Here is a 5,962-nt window from a genome sequence, read left to right on the forward strand (position 1 = left end):
CAGAATTAAAAAGTAGTTAATCAAACATCATGTTTGTTGCTTTCCCCTGGTTCCTTTCCAATTTATGAGTCTTTCAGTGGAGCCTGAAAGGAACCATTGAGTACAGACAGAATTTTTGATTTGTTCCTTGTAGAAATGTAGAATGCTTGCTTGCAACTAACAGCAACATCAAGGTATCACTACCAGGGAAACTTTGTGGAAATTGCACAGGATGGCCTTAGTTACTTTTATGCCCAGACAGGCTCCTCAGTCTTGCATTGTCTCTATAAGAAGAGTGGATCCAGTTCTTAAGGGCTGACTCACATTAACCAAGTTTAGAAAGACTGATGTATAAAATAACACCAGTTTTAAAAATTTCAGTGTCATAAGGAACACGTTTATTATGGACTTCGTCAAGGCAGTATTATGTCTCTGTAGGGATATCTACTTAGGAAGCCAGATCATAATTTGATGGTTGCTTGTTGATCAAGTAAACAGAATGGAAAGAGATACTCTCATGTTTAATGGAACTAGCCTGAAATAATAAGATGTTGGTGTTGGTTACTTGCCAACTTGCCATCTTTCTACTAGCATTTGCCTTACCAACAAGGCTGGAATACTCAAAATTCATTAGTCTCATCTCCTCTTTCCTGGACAATGCTAGGATGGACTCTACCAGACTTTGCCTCAATGATTCTTCTATTTCTAGGCTGAACATAGCTTTTTGCCTAATTTATTGTTTTGATATCTTAAAATAATTATTAGTGTAGTTATAATTGAGTCATGGCTGAGGAAGCATTCTGCCTCATTTGGGTGACTTTGCATATCTATGCAACATGTATTCACCAGCTGTTTTTTTTTTCCCCCCTCTTTCTAAGTTTTCTGGGCACCTCTACTTATAAAAAAAGTTGTGTCTAAGTCTATTTGCACATACATAGAAATGACACTACACTACTTTAAATGTGAAAAGAATATAGGCTTTAGGATTAGCTATTAAATGAATAATAAAGCCAGAACAATAGTCCTAAGAAGGGTTTAAGCCTTCATTTTTCAATTGTATTCCCATGAAATATAAATTTGAAAAGTTGCAACAAGGCATGCAATTCTTCCAATTAATATGCAGTCTATCAGAGACCTTTTTCCAAAATATTGGTTTTTGTCTGTATTGCAAGTCTGTTGAGGCCATTGAGAGCTCTCTGCCTGATTCTCTCCATAACTAGGGTGGGAGAACTCCTTAGTGCTTCAAATAAAATTCTTACCACCTCCCAGTTCCATAAGGGAATTGGGTAGATTCAAATAGGACCTTTACCAATAGACTTATCCATGGTTTGTATCACAGGTTTCATTTGTAGCATACTGACCTTGTTTAGCATTTAAGTTCTCAAACAAATAACCAGTCACAATGAATTACCATTAGGTTTCCAAATGTCCAGCTTCAATGCTCATCATCTGGCCACATCCTCAAAGTCGTTTATTATCCTTATTCACTTTTCCTCATCTGATGTTGATTACCACAGATCAAACAGGCCTGGCATTTTTCAAATGTCACATGTTTTCTGTTTCTTTAATAAATTTTTCTTATGGACCAGTGATTCGTCTCACCTGTGTGTATAACATCTCATCATTTCCCCACTATTTTCAGTTTACTTTTCTCTCCTTTTTTTCCCATTATAATCATATGCCTCTTCTTACTGTACTATCCTTTAAACTTACCACTTTTTTAACAGGACATGGTGTGACTAATAATAGCTGTAAAACTATAAAATATCTCAAAAACCAGACAGACACAACAAACAGGTGCTCTCTGAGACTAAAATGAGTGTGTGTGACCGCCTTTCCAACTCTTGGTTATAGACAAAGTTGACTGTTTTTTTCTTGTTCGAGGTGGTATGTTGCTTTATTCTTAGCTATGAAAAGTCATAAATATATAGGTTGAAAGTAGAGGACTTCCTATTCAGATAAACTGTTTGGTTGGTAATATTAATTTTGTTTTTGTTGAGAATATTTAATGTTTTAAGCAATAATTATTATTATTATGAATAATAGTTCTTTTGATGTTTACCAGGGCCCAGGCACTGTTCAAAGTATTTATGTATATTAATTTAATTCTCATATTAACCCTATGACATAGGCCTCATTTTTATTCCCATTTTACAGATGAGGAAATTAAGTAATTTACCCAAGTGAGTAACAGTAGAGCTGGAATTTGAATCCTGGTATTTTGGCTCCAAAGTGCACTCTTAAGTAAATTCTTAACTACTACTTCTCATGTAATGGGCTCCTTGTCACAATATCTGAAAATACAGAAAACTCCAAAGGAAGAAAATAATGTGGACTGATAATCCCTCTATTCAGATAAACTACCGTTTTTATTTTGTTACATACATTTCTAGATTTTTTTTTTCAGAACAAATTTACTATTTGTTTCACTCGGAAGATATTAGGAGTATCTTTACATGAGTATCAATATATTTATGGTGTCATTTTTAGAAATATCATGGCATTTAAGTATTTTTAGCTATCGAATTTACTGAAATAGTTTGTTTCCTATTATAAGCAATGACACTATGGATAATCTTGTGGAGAAAACTTTGTTCACATATTTTTCTTTCTTTAGGAAACATTCTAGAAGTGGAGTTACTAGATTGAAGAAGAGAATGGATATTTTTAAGGCTTCTTATACCCATTACCAAATTCCCTTCCAGAAATGCTATATGAGTTTATACTCCCACCATCAGCAGATGAGATGTCTGCTTTCCTATGTTCTGATCATCACAGGGTTCTAGCATTCTTTTTCTTTTTTTTCTTTTGTGGCCCAATTTGAATTTGTGCCTTTTTTATTTTCTGCTTAAATATATTATTCTTCAGTTGTATTTGCCTCTATTACTTTATTCTTCTATTCTTCAGTTTTGCTCCATAAAAATCCCATAATAATAGGAAATAAAGTTTTTTCATATATTTAAATTGCATAGAAGAGTGCTTGGCACATAGTGTTTGCTATCCTTGTTATTTATTACTTTTTCTATTTTTTTCTTATTTTTATGTGTTAGATAATACAATTTTTCTTGGTTATTTTAAAATTTAATATGTTCTCCACAGTGTAGTCATCTCAAGATCAATCCACTTATTTTCTTTTAGTTATATATTCCATGATTTTTTTTCAGATATTCATATGCAAATTCATTTTTGTACTTAAATAGGGAACCATTTTTTCTATCTTAAACTAAAGTTGAAATAGAAAGTATTTATTGCTGTCTAATCTGAAATTGTAACATTGGCGATAATATTCTTTACAGATGAAAATTATAGATCCAAGAGTCATAAAGTAATAGACTTATTCCCCAGTGTCTGCTACTCTACCATCTCATGGTTGGAAGGATCGGTTACCTCCCCCAACCTACACCCCACCATGAGACTCAGTTTTTGTGTCAGTTGCTGGGCTAGTTCTGGCTGTGGGAATGGATATCTTGAGGCAAGTCAACATCCTCAAACTCAAACTCTTTGGTAAGGTTTAAGACTCGATGACTCTGTCATAAAGACTGAGGCTCCTTCTTATCTCAAGAGTGACCTGGCTGTTCTCAAGCCCAAAACTAAGATCAAAAGATTAAGACCTTAGGACCTAAAGTGTCCTAGTTTTGTCCTAGTGTACAGGTTCTGTTCTCAGTTCTGATTTCTTTATTCCCTACAACTCTAGGCCATCAATTGAGGGCCACCATGCTGCGTCCCTAGCTCAAAGTATGAACCTTAAGATTTAAATAACATCCTAAGAATCATAGTCCATGTGACTTCTCTCTACTATATTTTCATTAACCATTTGTCACACCTTCGTTTGAACACACCAACAACAGGGAACTCACAAATGTCAGAGTAAGCTCATCTTCAAACAGCCCCAATTATGAGTATAAGTTCAGACAGAACTGTGCTTCCTGGAGCCTTCACTCAACATAGTTCTGCCCTGTAGAAGTTTATTGTTCCATCCAAAAGACAGTTCTCCAAATACTTGGAGACAACTGTTGGGCCCCCTTGGTCCTCCATCTGTAGATGAAACAGTCCTAGCCTCTGCTTCATTTTTTAATGCTTCATGGAATGATTTCATGCCCTTTACCCTACTGGTAACTCCTTTGGTCCCTATTCAGCTTCATAGTGTGTTTTTGAAGCATAGCCCCCTAAAACAGAACAGGATTTCCTACATATGGTGGGACCAGCGGAGAGTAGATGTAGCCTACTTCTTCCATTGTCCTTGGTTTATAATTCTTTTTAAAAAATTAATGTGTAGTTGACATACAATATTATGTTAGTTTTCAGTGTAAAACACAGTGATTCAGCATTTATATTCCTTATAATTTACCACAAAAAGTCCATTGACCATGTGTAACCATATAAAGTTATTACTATAATATTAACTATTTCCCCTATGGTATACAATATATCTTTGTCACTTATTTTTATTTTTTTTTAAACTGGAGGTTTGTACCTTTTATTTACCTTTACCTTTTTTATCTATCCCTCTATGTTCCTCCCCTCTGGCAACAATGACTTTATTCTCTGTATCTATGAGTCTATTTTTATTTTGTTTTATTTCTTTAGATTCCACATATAAGTGAAATTAAATGTATTTGTCTTTTCTATCTGACTTATTTCACTTAGCATAATACCCTCTAGGTTCATCCATGTTGTTAAAAATGGCAAGTTTCATTCTTTTTTATGGCCGACTAATATTTCATGCGTGTGCATGTGTATTTATATGTTCTTTTTTAAAAATTTTATTTTATTAGTTTCAGAGTCTATTTTTGATTAGTTTGTTCTTTTTTGTTCCTTAGATTCCGCATATAAATAAAATCATATGGTATTTATCTTTCTCTGACTTATTTCACTCAGCATAATAACCTCTAGGTCCATCTATGTCGTTGCAAATGGTAGGATTTCATTTTTTAATGACTGAGTAATATTTCATTGTACATATGAACCATAACTTCTTTATTCAATCATCTGTTGACGGGCATTTAGGTTGCTTCCATATTTTGGCTATTGTAAATTGTAGTGCCGTGCATAGATGTTGTGTTGTGCATAGATCTTTACAAATTATTGTTTTGGTTTTCTTTGGACAAATACTCAGAAGTGCAGTTGCTGGGTCAAAAGGTATGTCCCTTTTAAGTTTTTTGAGAAACTTCCAGACTGTTTTCCATAATGGCTGTACCAATTTGCAATCCCACCAACAGTGTATGACAGTTTCCTTTTCTCCACATGCTCACCAACACTTGTTGTTCTTTGATTTATTGATGATAGCTATTCTGACAGGTGTGAGGTGATACCTCATTATGGTTTTAATTTGCATTTCTCTGATGATTAGTGACCTTAAGCATCTTTTCATAGGTCTATTGGCTATCTGTATTTCCTCTTTGGAGAAATATCTGTTCGGATCTTCTGCCTATTTTTAAATTGGATTGTGTGTTTTTTTGTTGTTGTTGTTTGAGTTCCTTATATATTTTGAATATTAACCTCTTATCAGATGTATCATAAGCAAATATCTCCTCCCATTCAGTTGTCTTTTTGTTTTGTTGATGGTTTTCTTTGCTGTGCAAAAACTTTTTGTTTGATGTAGTCCCATTTGTTTATTTTTTTCTTTTATTTCCTTGCCCAAGGAGATATGTCCGAAAACAAATTACTAGTAGCAGTATCAGAGAGATTACTGCCTATGTTTTCTAGAAGTTTTATGGTGTTGGGTCTTACATTTAATTCTTTAATCCATTTTGAGTCTATTCTTGTATACGGTATAAGAAGGTCATCCAGTTTCTTTCTTTCTTTTTTTTTTTGTGCATGTATCTGTTCCATTTTCCTGGCACCATTTATTGAAGAGACTGTCTTTACCCCATTGTATATTCTCGCCTCCTTTGTCATATATTTAGTGAGTGTACAGATGTGGATTTATTTATGGGCTCTTTACCGTGTTCCATTGATCAATGTATCTTTTTATGCCAGTACT

At 34.0% G+C, this 5,962-nt stretch overlaps 1 pseudogene; it reads right to left on the reverse strand.

Moving 5' to 3' along the window:
• Positions 1 to 4,817: 4,817 nt before the first annotated feature.
• Positions 4,818 to 5,962, reverse strand: part of LOC107195738 — a 3,757-nt pseudogene continuing 2,612 nt past the window's right edge.

Source organism: Pteropus alecto, unplaced genomic scaffold (assembly GCF_000325575.1).
Source record: "Pteropus alecto unplaced genomic scaffold, ASM32557v1 scaffold103, whole genome shotgun sequence".
Taxonomy (NCBI): Eukaryota; Metazoa; Chordata; class Mammalia; order Chiroptera; family Pteropodidae; genus Pteropus; species Pteropus alecto.